Here is an 18,506-nt window from a genome sequence, read left to right on the forward strand (position 1 = left end):
ATCCCACATCCCACCAGAAAATCCTTCCCGCTCTAAAATGAATCACAGAATCATAGAATCAAAGAATCACAGAATGGCGTAAGTTGAAAAGGACCACAATGATCACCTGGTTTCAACCCCCCTGCTATGTGCAGGGTTGCCAACCACCAGCCAAGATCCACAACCAGCCTGGCCTTGAATACCTGCAGGGATGGGGCATCCACAGCCTCCTTGGGCAACCTGTTCCAGTGCATCACCATACTCTGTGAAAAACTTCCTCCTAATATCTAACCTAAACCTCCCTTGTCTCAGTTTAAAACCATTCCCCCTTGTCCTATCACTGTCCACCCTCATAAACAGCCATTCCCCCTCCTGTTTATATGCTCCCTTCACGTACTGGAAGGGTCTCCCAGGAGCCTTCTCTTCTCCAAACTAAACAAGCCCAGTTCCCTTAACCTTTCCTCATAGGAGAGGTGCTCCAGCCCTCTGATCATCTTAGTGGCCCTCCTCTGGACCTGCTCCAAGAGCTCTGAGTCTCTCTTAAGCTCTCAGCTTACTTTATTCAACTCTCTAGACAAAAACTTTGGTGAAAGAGGAAAACTTATTTAAAAAAAAAAAAAAAAGAAAAAAATACCTAACAAGAACACAGGAGGAAGCCTAAAAATCTCACAAGTGATGATGATTGTTGGAGCATCAATATCTAGGGCAGCGACAGGAATCCTGCCAGATCAGTTATACAAATGCCAGCAGTGTCTGCCTCACACCCTGAGGTGTGTGGGGCTCTGCAGACATCGTGGCAGGTGTCATGGACACACAGTCGTCTCCTGCCATCTGCGTCCCGACCCCATGACACCCACACGCCCCACGGGTTGTGGCTGGGTCCTGCTGGGAGAGCAGGGATAGAAGGGGATGCTGCTGAGCCCGGGGGTGCGAGATGGGAGGGAGCATGCGGGGAGAGACTGCCTGGGAGAAGCTTGTCCTACTGCTCCCTCTGCTGTACCCATCCTGCAGAGAAATCCCAAATGTCAGCCAGAGAAGCCGAGATGACAGATGGCAGCTTTCAGTGAGAAATCCGCACGGACACAGGTGGACTAGAAAAAGGGGAGAAATCGCACTGATGAGGAAGGAAAGACCATCACACGCAGGAGATGGCGCGATGCGCGTCTTCCGCGTTCAACACATTAAATGCCTTTTGCTCTGTACCTGCTAGGAGAGATGTTATCCTTCTGCTTCCAGCACGGCGCAGGGAACACGGGGAAACAACGCCTCTCCTTGAGCGCGGTCTTCCCGCTTTATAACCTATATTTAGCTGATGATCTCATCCTACGAGGACGGGTGTCACGATCAGCTGCGCGGCTCAGCCTGCAGAGAGGCGCATGAAGCTCCCCAGGCATGGTTGCTTACAGCAGCCAAATGACAAGTTATGCAATGCCGGCAGCAAATGCCTCGCATACCCTGGGCTCCTCGCAGACATCAAACGGGAAGGAAGAAACACCCAACCTGGGAGTCATGTTAATGCCACACCGAATTTCACACGACAAAGCACAGGCAAAAGAGATGAAGGGGGGAAATGGGCTTACGGAAAGACAAATAATGATTTGTGAATTATCAATTTGATCGTTGCTAAAAGATCAACTTTTTTAACCCACCACCACCTGACCATTACTCTGGTCAAAAATCCCACCGTGCACACTATTTCTCAGGGCTGAGAAATCAGCAGCATTGAATACCACCTAAGAAAGACATCTGCAGCTGCCACAAAAATCCTTCTTTGAATACAGTGAAAACTGGTACCCCAAGAAAAATACATGCTTTCAGTGCTCAGGCATTACAGTGCTTTTCTTGCAATCTTCAGAGCAATATTTCAGCTACCGCAAACTTCCCTTTCAGACCTGATTTATGGAAATTCAAACCAGAGTAGAGACTACCTCAGACTAAGAAATCACTCTCAAGAGCTTTCCTCAGAGAAGGTGCAAACTCATCAGAATGGGAAGGAATGATTAGAAGAATCAGCACCTCCAGGAGAAGCATACATTTTCCATATGAAAAGAGACGATTAAAGGCTGCAAGTCCAAAAGGCTGGAGTGCAGCATTTATGATTTGGTGACTTTGAACCTCCAATCGTAACGCTCATCTTCAACCGTACAGAGAATTTCAGGAACTTTTACTGAAAATAAATCCCCAAATCTTCCTAACACCGGTATGAGATTAAAAAAATTAATTAGCGAATTTTAGAAACCAACAGATTAACTGCATTCCTTTTTCCTCCACGACCTAAGTATGATTTCCTTTATATTACAGAACATCTACCGGTTAATGAAAATATCAGAAACTGGATTTTATGATACAATGTGGTGATAAAAGTAAATTACATTTAAATGTCAATGGGATCTACGGAACAGTGCAAATCTGAAGAAACACATTCAATAATTTCAAAGTTGTGAATAATTAGCATTCAAACGCACTCGGTCATGACCTATTTCTTCTTGAAATGCTTTAATTTTAGCTTTTGCAAATCTATGCAAGCAGAGCAGTACCACAGTAGCAGCAGAACTGATGCAGAATCACAGAATCACAGAATTATCAAGGTTGGAAAAGACCTAGAAGATCATCTAGTCCAACCATTACCAATACTTCCAGGCTAAATCACATTCCTCAGCACCACATCCAAGCATTTCTTGAACACTCCCAACTGCAACACTGAGCCCTATTGAAAAATCCCACCCTGAAAAGAGTGGCTCCAGCAACGCAATAGGAGATGATGATCTGGGGCAGAATCCAGTCCATTCTTTCCAATTGTCCTACTGAAGATTTACATAAACACAAACAAATGCAAACAAATGCAGTTTTAGTCTCAAGACAGACATAATTATGTGCCTAACTCACACTTCCTCAGTTTCCATGAAAAAAGAAGCAATCTTCTTTACATTTATGGCTGGAATGGAATCAAATCAACTTCCAGAGGAAAAGAGATACATAGAAAAATATTTTATGCGTAAATAATCCAACAATAATTACAAACTACTTTAACATTGCTCTGTGAAGCATCATGACAAACAACCTGCAAATATACAGCGTGTATGCACAGAAGCTGAACACAGGTCTGGACGTAATCTACTCGCTGTCAGATACCAAAAAACTGCTTTGAATAAACACGTTTCTTATTGCAGCACCTCCTCCCCTCTCTCTGAATTCATGTTGTCTATCCCCAAATAAAAGGAATTTTTCTTTTGCTTTGTTTGAAATAGTGCATGCTTTATCTGGGAACCTCAGACATCACAGCGTAAATTATTTGTACTCCTTGCTACACCAAGCCTTGCTCCAGGACTTTGTGACTGAACGCAGAATACCTGAGGGAAATCAAATTAACAGCAGCTGAGACAAGACTATTAAAGGCATGTTTTCCCCTATGTACAGTAGTTTGCTAATGGCATCAAGACCATCCACCAAGGATAAAGCAAGGACATTTCTCTGAGCCCTCACTGTATTTCTCATTACTGCCTACTTCCCTGAAGAAGCTGAGGACACGGTGATATTGATGGGCACTGGGGCTCCTCGAGTCTCAGTGTGAGCACACAGATCTCCCAAGCGCACGTACTATGAATCATGGAATGGCTCAGGTTGGAAGGAACCTTAAAGATCATTCCAAAACAAATCAAGTTATGTTTTGCTCAGGAATTGCTATGTTGTTTCTGGCTTTAAGCGCAACACGGCAAGGAAACTGAGCACCAAAAGCCCATCCTCCCCACCCACTCAGCCTGCTGGGAGTTCATGTCCTCTGGGTGGTGTCAATTCCTCCAGCTCCTGCACTGGGTTTGGGATGACACCTGTCTGCCTCCTGCAGCCTGTGCCAGTGCTCCGTCACCTGCACAGCACAGAAGTGCTCCTGGTGCTCTGAGGGAACATCCTGTGCTCCACTTTGTGCCCACTGCCTCTTGTCCCGGCACCAGGCAACACTGAACAGAGACTGACTTCATCCTCTTTGCACCCTCCTTGCACCCTCTATAGACACTGATGAGTGTCTTGCACCCTCTATAGACACTGATGAGATCCTCCTAAGCTTCCCCTTCTCCATGTTTAACAACCTCAGCTCCCTCAGCCTCCTCACAGGAGAGGTGCTCCAGGCCCTTTGTCATCTTCATGATCACTTGCTGTATTAATAGTGCAATGAATGAGAAGACAACTCAACTAAAGCAACTAAAACTTCAAGCTCGTATCTCCCAGCACTGCTTCAGCTAACATACTGTAAATTGCTAAAAGAGTATTTTCATTTTGTTTAGGAAACGGGAAAAAACAACTAGGTAAAAGAAGGAAAGAATGCAGCTCTCTTCAAAAGCCTCTTTAATCAGCCCCAGTTTCTGAATCAACGCTGAGCACAAAGATTTTATTTTCGCTTAATGAAAACTGAACAGACCAAAAAACAACAAAAGAAGTATCTTTACAAAAGATACAGATCTTACATCACCAGTAAATAATTAAACCTCCCCTCTGTTCCCTTCCACTTTCTATTTTAAGGCTTTTCATTACGTGGGATCAAAGTCAGCTCGAGCTGGAAAGAGTTAGAGATATCCATCACAGAGGCAGGCTGGCTGGGTGATCTCAGCCCTTGTGGCACCTACTTGTGCTCCTGGTGACACCAGCAATGTCAGGCACACAACCTGAAACCCGAGGCGGGGTGCAGAAACCCTTGTTGCTCAAGCAAAGCAAATAAGTGACTGTAAAGCTGGCATCGGGACAGCACTGCCTGTAGCCAGTTCAATAGGGAGGTTAAAACTGAAAGGCAAAGCTAAAAGAGATTAATGAAAAGTCTGTTCTACCTTTTTAAACCTGAAATGTAGTTTACCCTGTGGAGCTGTCTGCATTATATTATAATTGGGACCAAAAAGGACTATTAAAAATATTCATTAGATTGTTAATGAATTCCTGCATGTTCCCATTAGAAACTCATTTGTTTCAGAAAGAAAGGATATAATCCTTAATGAACCTTGCTTTCTTTAAGCAACAGAAGACAAATATTTATATTTCCTGACACTAGCAGTGATTCAATGTGAGGGATTAAGAAGAAAATTCCCCTTTTGTCACATTATTTCATAGCTATCCACTGGCCAGTTGGAAACTGTCAGGAACAAAGTACTGGGGTCAGACCCAACACAACGTTTGCTTAACACTAAAGTTTAGTCAAGAGATTTCTGTGTAAAACTTCTGCTTAAGAAAAAAAAGCCCACAAAGATTATAGCCCTGGGAGTGCACCACAAACCTTTGCTTTCTAAAGCATTTTTCCACTCTGGTGGTAGCTAGCAGCACTTGAAGATGAAGGCAGCAAGCATACATCAATTCCACTTGCCTTAGTGTGTAAAAACACCTTGGCTAAGGTTTGGGCCAAGGCACATTAATTCACTTCTTGGAACTGCTTGACACGTTCCACACAAATGTGACTTCTGGTCTGGCACCGTAGTTATCAGCACTTGCAATTCTGGGAGCTTCAGGGGTCTGCCAGCGGATGAAGATTGCCACTACACCGTGATACAAAAGAAAACCGCAGAACTGTTACACATTAAAAACACATCTCATCACTGGGAAATTTATGCAAGTCATTTCTCAGAGTCTACCAAGATGAAAACAACAAAATACTTCAGCACATCGAGAGCTGGCAGAGCTACTTCAAACACTACTCTAGGTCAGGACTGCAGAGCAGGACCTTTTCCCAGTGGGGAAATGCTCCTTGAAGGTGTGCAGAGGCCCCGGACAGCAACATTCTCCTGTACAGCTTCATTACTGTCTATGCGTGGGAACAGCTCCCTTAAGTGTATGATTCTCCAGTTTACTTCAAGGCAGTTTTTAATCAAATTCGTGAAATTACATTCAGCTGGTAGCAGACAGATAAATAAACCCACATTATTCAGGCCCAAGAGTTCCTCAAGTGGAAAAAAAATAAAATAAAATAAAATTGCAATTAAAGAAAAAAATCAGATTGGAAAGGTTTTGCTGCTTTATGTGGGAGTTAGCTGCATGCAGAACCGTACTGTATTTCTTGGTTCAGACGAAGTAAGCTGTACTGACAAGAGAATGCTGAATTAGATCCGGTTGTAACCCGAGGTGAACCTGCAGGATAAACCTTACGTCATTGTATTGCTGCAGTTCTCTTTTTCTTCCATGAGCAAACGTGGCTCGCTTCCCTCAGTCTCCAAAATGTCACATCGGCAGTGCTGTTCATGAGGTATAAGCTGAAATAGAGCATGTTTGGATTTATTCATTTCAGGCCTCTGGGAACGGAACTGAGCTACAGAAAAACTGAAGTATGACTGCAGAAGCATGAGAGAGGCAGAAGAGAAGATCTCTTACGGATAACAGAGGTTATAAAAACCTATCTATCTTGTGTTGAAAGGCATTCACGCATTCCTGGTTTGCAATGATGACTACCCAGGGTCAGACCAACTCTGCTCCCTTTTCTACATGCTTGTAAGGGCATTCTGCCTTGAATCAGGGCAACTGAAAGCAAGACCCTCCTGGCTTCAGAGTGTAAAAAATTACCTAATTTCCACAGCATCCTACACACAAGCTTGCAGGATAAGATACAGCTCTCCTCAACAGCCAAATAATTCTTTGTGTCTGCTTTCCAATAGCACGAAGGACAACAAGGACACCAGTACCTGGCACAGCAATCCCTTCTGCCAAATTTCCAAGATCACATCATTGCTTCAGAGACATAGCTGTGCAGAAAATACAGCTGCTACATTTGGCCTCGTGACCACGCTCTGTGCTCCTCCTTAAGGCACAGATCAACTTTGTCTTTGTCAGTCAGCTGGAAGCTGGGTGGCATAAGGTGAACAGACACTGCACCATCTCTGTATATGAAGGCTCCCTGACCTGTTAGGATGATTGCTGACTTCCTGCGGCATGGTTGACTATACAGAAGTCTTCAGATTAACCTGAGTAGCCAGAGAAAAACAACTCTCTATGTAGTTGTGCTAACTAGGAACAGACAGACCTCTGCTCCATCTCACAGCTCTTTGCCCACAAAGGCCTGGAAGAAATGTTCACTCTGCTCAGTGGGACTGGTAGGACACCATTAAATTGATTCAGTACATAGGTTTGGAAATGGAAGGCAATTACTCAGTGTACACCACTGCTGACTGCGAAACACCGAACTGCAATCCATCGGCTGAAACACCTTCTGCCTTCACCATAAAACAAGTCAGCCAGAGTGCGGGGCTGTGCCGCATGGACAGGGCAGACAGCTGGCCTAGGCCTGCATCCACCATCACAGTTACAGGTAATGACCACCCCACAGAGCAAGCATTTCCCTTGCTCCAAGTCCTTAAGGAAGACATCCCCACTATATTCCTTATTTTATAAGTATTCTTCCTTTTCCTTAGCACTGGCAGCTGTCAACACACAGCCTGCTTTGATGACCTTCCACAAAGTCAGGAATTACCCTTCTGTCTCCTAAGGGCTATGGTGCTAGCTGTTGTTTTCCAACCCCGTATAACCATTTATTTAAAAGAAATTCAAGTAGGTAACCTTGATAATGATTTTCTCATGTATATTCAAGCTCATATGCAATGGAAATGTTCTGGAGACACTGCAATTTTGCTTCATAAAAATATAAATCTCTATACAATTTCATCACCTTAGGCCTCGAATAACTGGAAATCTTCCTCCTACATAATTTGTCATGATTTCCTCTGTATGAGCCTAATCTAAGAAGTGTATAGCTAAATTATGCAGGACTATAAACTTGCTTAACTGTTCTAAGAAAGGGAAACATAAAAAATAAAGAAGCTTTAATATTCAGGAATATAGAGAGGCTCAACATGAAGCTGAGGGAATGACGATTTATAATTTGTCCTTTAAGTGGACAGGTTTACTAGTATTTAATTAGTATAAATAGAAGTAAATCTGAGAATATACTGTCGTTACTTAAGACATATGGAAACCAAGAGCTGGCAGAACTAATTACCAAGCAGCTACACAAACAAACATAAACATAATATGTAGAAAGGTCAAATTATACCGAGAGATCACACATCTCTTGCCTTAGTTTACCATCTCAGAACTATTATGCATGTGGTTCAGTGATATCCCCTGCACAGAATCTGAAGGATTGGACATCCACTGCAAACATATACTTCCTTTCATTGCCTACCAGGAGGTTCATCAACAGTCCCCCCTCTAGGCCTTTGTTAGCTTGCATTACCCTTCTTCTCTTACAGTAGTCTCACATTAGATTACACTACGCAGCCTTTTTCCTCCTCTTACTCTCAGTGTGAAAATCAGAAGGGAAATAAAATTCATTAGTCCTCTGCTTGCCATATTACACCCCTCTGACACTGCCCAATCACTCTCTGAGCTCTCAGCTCACTCACTACCTGCAAGGCTATTCGATCCTTTAGACTTCTATCTGGATGCCGTGGGCAGATCTCTACCACAACTTGCCCAAACTGTCATTTCTTTTTCTAGACCCCAATAAGGATCTTTGCTCTAATTTCTGTCTACTTCTGCTGAAACAGTAGAAAGTATTGTTACAAGGTGAAACGTATATCCTTATCCAGGTGTTCTTTGTAATGTAATGACATCCAGTTGGCTCCTCCCATCCCACAGTATATCCACAAAGGGAGGGTGGCTGTAGCTCTGCTTGGGATCCTGCCTTAGGAAAAGGTTTACTGTGAGAGAAGTCACTGTGGGACAAATGCCATAACCCACCTGTCCTTACAACTAGAGTTTTTCAACAACAGTAGGAATGAATCAAATCCCTCCAAAACTGCAAGTATTAGTCTGACCTTAAAGAAGTATAGATTAAAGACGCCATGCTCACATTTCTGTGCAGTGATTCTTTTTAAGTAAATTCTTCTGTGATGCCAGAAGAAGGAAAAATGTCATCTGTGATATACAGGTACTACTCAGCTACACTCCTTAGTTGGTCTTCTTTAAGCTGCACAATACTGTACTTGTTGCTGTATTTCCAAAATGAACAAAAATATATTCACCTGCTTACTTTAGACAGAAGATGCAGGCAAACAGGCATCAGGAAACAGGGAAGGAGACAATGCAGATAGGATTTTATTATTATTATTTTTACTGCTCAACATGAAGGTTTTATTCTTAAGAATATATTTGCCTGCTGGTATTTAAGAGATTTCTCAATGGACCACTCATGGAACACCGGCAGTAAATCCTGTAATAAATGCACATGTGCCATTTCCATCAGTTCTAGCAGATTTACTGGTGAAGTGAGATTCACCTTGGTCCACAAATTCAGCACAAAAGCCCTATGCTGCACTGAAGACCATGAATGTGCAACAGAGCTACCCAGGGACACTTTGCTGCAGTCTTTCACACACTGCTCAGCAGAGATCTCAGCCAGCTGCATGGAGGCTGTCACACAAGGACCCAGCAGGCTGGAGATGACCCTGGGACCTGCCAGTTCAAGAGTCCTCAGCACAAAGCACAGGCAGCAGTAGCTGAGTCCAGCTGAGAGCTGCTCGGTCTCTCTTAGCCCTCAGTGATCTGCTCAGTCTTTGTCGCACAGCAGAGGTGGCCATCCCTGAAAAACAACATGCTAAGGGTAGGAAAACCAGTTACTTTACTTCCCGTAGTTTTACGCACGAATGCCTAGAGCTTCTCTGTCTAATGCATACATAAATTAAACTGCAGCTACCGTGAATTTTGTTATTGGCAAGAAAAGCATGGAACGATACAAGTTTTCCTAATGCTTCTGTCACATGCAGAGTAAGCACTGCTGTGGGAGCTGTGAGCTCAGGATGTGTTAATTGCCAGCTCCCAGGAGCATTCTCCTCAGCCTGCTGAACGTCTTCCTCTCCAGCAGCCTTTACTACAGAGTGATGACAGTCACTGACCCGTATTTTAAAGGTAGATTATTATAGTTTACATTTATAAGATAGTCATTAAGTATAAGGTTATTTCTCAGTAAAACTCTGCTGTGGTTTGCTATGATTCTGCACTACTAATAAATATTTACTTGCCCTTAAGTTACTCTGAAAAACGCTTTTTATGTGATTAAATTCAGTTCCCTTTCACAAGAACATATGTACCACTCATTTGAAAGGTAAAGACAGCAAGAGCAGTTCTGTTTGTATCCTCTATCCCAGAACCTCCTTAGCTGCCATTCCTATAAACTATATTTTGAGCAAGCCAAAGAATGCTGCAGATCCACCCCTTCAGTGCTCTGTTTTAGATCGCTGTTGGACCAACAACATCAAGACAAGAAAGCCATTAACCTCTTTTGTTGGGGGTCACTGCATTTATGACATGTCAGAAGTGCTAGCAGAAGGAGTCACACACACTTAATGAGCTATCTGAACATAAAATAACCGAATGGTCAAATGAAAATAGTTTGCCAGGCTCTGTATCTTTGGTCTCTACACTGCCACACAGCTATCAACAACTTGCATGCTACCTCACCTGGCAAGAATCTAGAAACCTATTCTGAACTCATACAGAAGCTTAGAAAGGCGAGTAGATAGCAAAATGTTTTCTCTGTCCGAGAATGCAACACATCATTAGTATACGACAGAATGGATTTTTCCCTTTGCTAAGAGGCCTGCTTTTCTGAAGGCACTCAGCTTGGCAAGTGGTGTTACTGTTCCACTCAGCTCTTTGTTCCGCATTTGTTTAAGAAAATCTGGGGCAAACTATAAGCATTTTTTCCTTGAACTATTCTCTACTGTAGATTGCAGACAAACATGCTTTTACAACTGCTGTTCTCGACTGGAACCTTTTCCCTATGTATCCAGTGCTGTCATTGCTCTGTACCTTCACTTCTTACTGCTGGAAGGTCACAAATCTGAATTCACCAAAGGATCTGCCCAAGGGTAAAGAGATGACATCAGAACATGACAGATACACACCGCAGCTCGAAACCTCAGCCCTGTACACTCTTACAGGCATTTATTGGCTTTCTGCTGTTTTCTCTGAGTTACTAAGTTGGACCCAGCAAAAAACTTTCATCTGCCAACATATAGTTGCAAGGTTTATAGAGTATACAATCAAAGACAAACTTATGTAAAAGTTTTGCATACCTAAGTAGACCTACATTAGAAAATACAACACACCCTAAAGGTGATAGCGTACGGCAGGATTTATGCTGAATGCAAGCATTAGCCCTGCCTGCTCTCTGCAAGGTTACTTGTTACTCTAGGCTTCCATTTTGATTTGCAAAGCCACTTCCTGCTTCTTACTTCCTCTGATACAATTCCAAATGTAAGGGTCAACTCAACAAGCACATCTATTACAATGCCTTAGAAAATGTATTTGCTCTGTACTAATATTTGCTTTCCATGCACGGTAGCTGCTTCCTATCCAGTATTTTTAAAGGCACTTAATTGGGATCTATCCCTTGCCAAGGGGTCTCATTTGTTAAGGTTTAATTTCTTACGCAGTTTTATGTATGGTCAGTTACAGCATATAAAACAACACTAATGGCATTCCATGCTTTTTGCACAGTCAACGTTATCAGGTAAAGTCTTCAAATTCTATTAAAATTTTAGAAGAACAATTACTTTTAAAAAACAGTTCTAGTTAACAAAAGGGACAGTACAGTCATTCAGTGACAATAAGATCATATCCCAGGTAAGGAGCCTAGGCAGCTTAGCCTATGGAAAAGACTTCAAACACTGAACATCTGATTGCTGCTTTTGTAATATATGCACTGTCACCTTGGCAATGCCAATTAGAGGAAATATTGGGACAAAACCCAAAAGACTGATTCACTTTTTACTTTCATTTTAGTCCATTGTATGGAAGAAAATTGCATGCTGGCTCCTGAAAAGGAGCTAAAGAAGTGCATTAAGACTTGTTATCTCAGAAGAGAGTGTCTCTCCCCTTTATTACCCAACTTTTGCGAGTAACCTGGCAAAGACCGAACAAGTTAGGATGCTCACTTTTGCTAAACCACACAATTTATATGGTCTTTTTTTTGTTTTGCCTCCCTCATGTGGGTTTTTGAGTATTTAGGAAGGAACGCGGCGCACACAGAAACCACGAGAGATGTCACGTGGAGTTTTCTCATTAACATCAATGGCTTAACAATCCATCTACATAAGATGCAAACATTTCCAGGAAAAGCAGGAGACATTGAGCACAGGGCTCAGTCATGTTTGCAACCTCATTCTCTGCACTGCAGGTATTTATTCTGTCCTCCACAAAGCAGATGCCTTGTCTGTGGAATGTATTCTACGAAATCAAATTCTATTTATGTTCTTGCCTAACATTTAACCTCAGTTAAAAACATTTCCTTTTCAAAATCACTGAGTTCTACTGAAGTATTTTCTAGGGAAATACTGTCACTTACTGGGAAAAGAAATATAGATCTAGAATAAAACTGACAAACTCTAAAACTTTCAGAACAGTGCTCACTTCCAGGGCTAAGACATCATGGCTGAGTCTTTGTCCAAAGCAGAAGAGAGCCCTGTCACCTGGAACCATAGAGGAATTTCAGCAGTAAGGGCGCTAGCGGCTGGAACAAGGTCAGTGCAAAGCAGACTTGCCCAAGACAAGGAGGGAAGCAGAAGACTGGAAGCTGTTTGTAGCATCTATGGTTTGTAAGGAAATTCCTAATGCGAATTTCAAAGCAAAAGGAGAGAAATGAGATTTGCTCAGTGGTCAGTTGCTCAGAAATGAGACCTGCTCAGAGCAGGGCCAATTAAATACACACATATTACAATAATGCTGTAAAGTTGCAGTTTAAGTCAGATGATATACCTGCACTCAGAACCCAACTAAGGTAAACTTGATATATATTGAAAACAGATTTAATGTCCAGTCAGATGATAATGTCTGAAGATTTCTGACAGATCTTGAACTAAGCTGCTGTCCTTTTCCTGAACTAATGAAGTTCACTTGAACACAAAGCAGAAAGGCACATCTTAAACCACTACCTAAGCCCACATGTTTGTGATGATCAATGAATGCTCTTCAACCACATCAGGACAGAAATAACAGGGCAGCAGAAGCCAGCACTGACTATGGTTTATAATAACATCCATGCTGATAAGGACTAGGGGAGCCCACACGAGTGCACCTCAGTTGGGAGGTTTCTGCAGGAAAATGCAGAGAAGATAGAAGTTGGTGGAATTAAAAAGTTAATAAAGGAAAAATGAATATGAGGAAATGAGTGTATTTTTGACAGCAGATCTATTATGCTTTGGAACATTTTCCCAAGGGAAGCAGTGGGAGCCCCATTTCTTCAATAATTTAAAATTAGACTAGCATAAAAGCAGTAAATGTACAGCACAATATAGAATAATTCTATATAGGAAGGGCAATGAAGTAGATGACTAATAAGTCTTTCTTTCTAACAGCTATGATTCATGCAAGCATGGCTGTGGCTTGACACTGAAGCTCCTATGCATGGATGGTAATGTAGACAGGCTCTCACATGGAAATGGTTGGAGGAACCAACTTTCCATATGCAATAAAACAAAAATATTCATGTGATTAAAAAATCTGCCTAAACTCTACAAAAACATCATGTAAGGATGCTTTACTCATAATACCCTCTCCCCGAACCAGTAACAGCAATACCTGCTTCCTTACAGCACGTATGCTGGTGTTGTTGGGACAGAATGTCCTCAGCTGAGAGAAGGTATTGGAACTAATTTATGAGCTAAGCGCTTTCTTTGTAACCAGAGATACAGATTTCTGGTCACAGGTTCCACTGTGTTCTACTTGAGTTTAATTCATTCTCTGTGCAAAGGCATACGTCAGAAAAACATTCTATTTTTTGAGAATTAATTCAATATTTTAGAGAGGTAATTGAGGGATAGAATTCAGCCTATCACTACCCATAGTGATGCATGGGAGTCACAGTGGATGCAGTACAGGGCAAATCATAAATACTCATTTTTTCTTCTCATGGCAAAACGAATACCAGAATCTGGTAATTAAATATTATTAGTTTCCTTTCCATGCCCTCAGAATAGCAGAAAACTGAAATAATAAAGGAAAGTCACTGCCAAGCCAATGAAGTTTACCTACTTAAGACTCGGGTGGAAATCAGCCTCATTGCCAACAGGGTTAGCAATTTAGCCAGGTGTGTCTGAAATAACAACTTACCTTGATCCAAATCCCACCTACCTCTCTTATTTTACACATTTTTTATTAACCCATACTATCACTGGAAGAGCAAAATAAATGCTATGGATTTCTTTTGACGCCAACAAAGAAAGACCACTATAATGAGGACAGTACTACTGTGAAACTGTCTTTATATTTCAAAGAAGATACATTTTAATAACATTTAGAAATAAAATCCATTAGAGGACCTTCAAAGCATTTTGGTCAGCGGACATCAATTCATCATTCAAAGTCTCCCAAGTCCCAGAACACAGTGACTTCTGACTCAGGGAAACTGGACAAAGTGAGCCTGGCTCTTTCATCTAAGTAAAACAAAAAGTCATAGCATAGGGAACTCAGGTTTTCTGTAACTACCTACCGTGGGAGATGACCGGCCAGAGGACACTTCTTAACACTGTGCATAGCACAGCTTACAAAACTCTAAGCGTTACAACCATCAGAAAATACTTGTCAAGGAAAACTGGAGGTGAAAATACAGAGGTGGCATTATTAGAAGCTCTGGCATCAGCTGGGTAAGTCCTTGAAGGTCTACCCTCAGTTGAGATTATCAGGACCTTACCCAAGCAAGATGCTGAATGCCTCATATGAAACCTAAATGCCCCATCACTTCTTTTGCCAGAGCAGGATCTGATGATATCTCAGCTCTTCCTACTAGTGTGTCTGATGTGCTCTGTGCAGTTACTGTGATGTTACTATAGGCGTGCGACTCTTAAGCAATTGTATGATCAAGGCTGTGAACAGTCGGTGGCTTCTCCGCCATTAGCAGGTCACTGATAAACTGTGTTTTCCTTCACATCTGACAGGGGGCTAGACATATATCACTGGCATTTTCCTGTTGTAACTTTTAAAATGCGAGATCAGATTTAAAAGGCAATCTATAGCAATACAGTTGCAAGCATCTCTAATAAAGTGTAGCAGAAATGATTTGGTATTAGATTTTCACACGAAGAGGCTTAGGAAAAGCTTTATTCAAAGCCACTTTATGTGTCTCAGAAGAAGGTAGAGGTGTTTATCCCAGGCTCTGAGCCAGGCAGGATGACACACACTCAACGAGCCTCACACACAGCAATACTTCCACTGGGTTTCACAGCACAGCTCTTTGCATAAGGTTAGTGCTGCTATAGAATGCTGGTCCTGCTCACATCCATCTATTCTTCAAGAGCACATTTCTACTACTCTTGCTATTATAGTTAAGCATAGTCGAAAGGATAACTATGACTACACATTCTTAAAATGCTGTCAAGGAAAAAGTAGTTCAATAGGAACTTTAATCGTTCTGAAATATGTCTGTCAGCACACCCTTTCAGTGTACCTGTTGTGATTTCAGTTGCTAAGAATTTTACTAGCAAAGGCCAGTACATGGGACAGAACCCCCTTCAGTACATTTACAAATCTCATGCATATTTCAGTTTTGCTGCTGCACTTAGGATGCGAGCTCATCCCAGTGGAGCACAGGCAAATGCTGCCCTCATGGCAGGGTCTGAAAGGCGAAACCCTCTCAGCCAAGAATGAAGGAGGCAAGGGAGGAAATACAGAAATAATCAATCCCTTCATTAAGTCTCTCCATTAAGCCAGCCTTTAGGGTTTTCTGGAGCAGCACTGGGTGCAGGGCCAGCCATGTGATGTCTCTCGTGTTTGTGAATAATGACAGATTGGCAGCACTGATATGGGTCAAGTTTAGTGCAAACTCTTCCACGCTGCTCTGCACATGCACAGCAGCTCTCCCTCTGTTCCTTGACTCCTAATCCAGTCTTGGCAAAGCGTAGAAGTCACAGGAGCTTCCCGTTTTGTCAAATACTGAAGAATGTCATTAATCAGACAGACTTTTTGTCTTGGAGCAGGAGCTAAGGATAAAGGCAGAATGAAACTTAGCACATCAGTTCACTACGCCTGTTTTCAATCCTTTCCTCAAATTTCCTGTTTACGAGGGTGGATAGTGATAGGACAAGGGGGAATGGTTTTAAACTAAGACAGGAGAGGTTTATGTTAGATATTAGGAGGAAGTTTTCCACACAGAGGGTGGTGACACACTGGAACAGGTTACCCAAAGAGGTTGTGGATGCCCCATCCCTGGAGGCATTTACAAAGTTGCCTTTACAAAGGTCATAAAATATATATATATATGTACGATGTCCTACATCAAAAGAAAGCCGTCCCATCAAAGAAAATGCTAATAGGCCTATAGCCACGCTACAAGGATTGCAGAAATCACCACATTCTCTGTGCTTTACATTTATTTGCATGCATTCACTCATTTAGCAAGACTCCCTGTTGCAGCTTCCTGACATTAAGGTGAAAGCCCTAATACTGGGGGATTTCAAGGAGCAGGAGATGAGGCCAAGGCAAGTGAGCAGATCCTTCTGGGGAGCCCCCACAAAGGCAGCTCAGTTAGAAGGTGGGGGCAACTCTGAAAGCCCGACCGAGATCATCAGCTCCGCAGGGTATTGATGAGATGTGCTTGGCATCTGGGGGAGGTCTGTAGCTGCTTCTGCTTTGCAGGAAGGTTCAGCAGCTGTGGTGTGGGTAGGGTCATTAGTAATGCTGCATTCATGACTCATCCTGTGGGTTATTCCCTTACCTACACACACGCAGACAGCGCTTTTTGTTTCTCTGGGCTTCAAGTCAGTCAGGACTTGAAACCCAGTTTCCTTGCATTAGTCTGCAAGAAAATTTATCAGCTCATCGTCATGCCTTTTCTCCACCTTGAGATGATTGAGACTGGTTCTACTGTTCCCTGCATGTAACAACAGGGAGCACATCTTAGCAGAGAATCCTTCACAACAAAGATATTCCCAGGTAAAAGCAGTGCAAATGGTGAACGGAAGAGCCTCAGAAGAGAGCTGGTCAGCAGAACCAAAAATAACAGATGAAGTTTAACCAAGGAAGCGCTGTATCTAACACTGAAAACAGAAATCTTTCATCATCAAAATCCAAATAAAGCACTGCACTAAAAGCCAGGTTTGATTCGCGCAGGAAAATATCACAGAATCACAGAATTGTAGGGGTTGGAAGGGACCTCTAGAGATCATCGAGTCCAACCCCCCTGCCAAAGCAGGCTCCCTACACCACGTCACACAGGTAGGCACCCAGGCGGGTTTGAATATCTCCAGAGAAGGAGACTCCACCACCTCCCTGGGCAGCCTATATATATCATGTTCAGTGCAGACGGTGTTTTGTACTGGGATAAGCTGTGTTATCTGAAGCACCACTCTGGACTTCTAATTTTGGTGCTCTGTTGAGTGAACCAGGGGGCTGCTTTGGAGTAGTGCAGCTTCTCAGCATTAAACACCGGCTCCACACCAGGTACAGAGGCCGCATTCTTCTGACACATGGAGACAAATGTATCTCTGGACTGAGGGGGCTTATTAGGAGACATGAGGGAGAGGAAGAGGTGTTCTTGTTCAGGCTGAAAAACATTTAAGTTCAGGGTGAGGTGAAAGAAAAACAATGAATTTGGAGGTGTTACAACATTTCATTTCTATTACGAATTCCTACAACAAAATTTAAGAAATCCCTTAATGGGAAGCTATAGTTTCAGCTACAGTTTTTTTTGCTTTGCATTATACTGTGAAGTATAAAGTACTGAAAACTGTTAATTGTGTAGAATATAACTCTATTTCTGATCTTTTGCAAAGATCAGATGTGGCAAATTGTTGTTGTTTTTTTTCCCTACCCCAATAATGTGGGTTTGGTTCTTTAAAGCTCTTGTGTTTTCTATGTAGAGTTTTTTCTTCCTCTCTTTTCATAACAGCTGGTTGTTTTTTTTTTTTCTTCTTTGCTTTGCTTTTGAGAACAGGCTATGCAATTTTTAGAAAATAAGCACTGCAAATGAATCATCAAATGATAGTAGTTAAGCTCCAGCCATTGTGGATGCTCCCACGGAGGGGAACACAAGGGCTTACTTAGGCGCTCATACCATAGGGGTGGGTGACCTTCAGAACAGGCTGTACAAGCTGATGAGTGCTACTGCTGCAATTACTGAAGGTTGCTAGCATGGGCTTAACAACAGCGTGGCATGGAATGGAAGTGTGCTCACTGACTTCAGGCACATTTGGTCACCGTTAGATCCAGTGGTGATGAACGCCAAAGGACCTGGAAGGAAAGCACAGGCCCCCAGGAAGAGGAACAGAATTACTGCTAAGGTCCTCAGGAGCTGCACAAGGTGCAGACAGGATGGCCACCAGCACCTTAGTTAGGACCGTGTTCCTTGCTCTCAACCCAGCCAGTATCCTCTCGTAGAAAGGGAAATGAAGAGACTTTCTGCAGCCACAAACCGCTTCTTGCATGTTCTACAACTAAATCCCAAATCTGGCTTTAGCTCAAAGTAAGCTAACGTAATCTTAAAGTCCTGCAGCAAAGCAAAAAAAAAATCTTATTATGCCAGCAAAATCGTGGCTGAGGTAAATACATTTGGCATTTCTACTTTCAGACAC

The 18,506-nt window shown here is 42.5% G+C and overlaps 1 protein-coding gene across 11 annotated transcripts in view; it reads right to left on the reverse strand.

Annotated features, from left to right (window-relative positions):
• DTNA (dystrobrevin alpha) overlaps positions 1–18,506 on the reverse strand; it is a 190,260-nt gene that overhangs the window by 157,521 nt on the left and 14,233 nt on the right. The window contains exon 1 of one of the 11 annotated variants that reach the window (XM_085537429.1): positions 1,183–1,265. The exons of 8 other annotated variants lie outside the window; for them this stretch is intronic. The gene's annotated coding sequence lies outside the window, so the exon portion shown is untranslated. Of the gene's footprint in view, positions 1–1,182; positions 1,266–18,506 lie in introns of those variants that run through there. 2 more of the 11 variants (XM_085537433.1, XM_085537451.1) reach the window with 2 other exon arrangements.

The sequence above is a fragment of the Coturnix japonica genome, chromosome 2 (genome assembly GCF_054131305.1).
Source record: "Coturnix japonica strain WE chromosome 2, WE-NBRP24, whole genome shotgun sequence".
Taxonomy (NCBI): domain Eukaryota; kingdom Metazoa; phylum Chordata; class Aves; order Galliformes; family Phasianidae; genus Coturnix; species Coturnix japonica.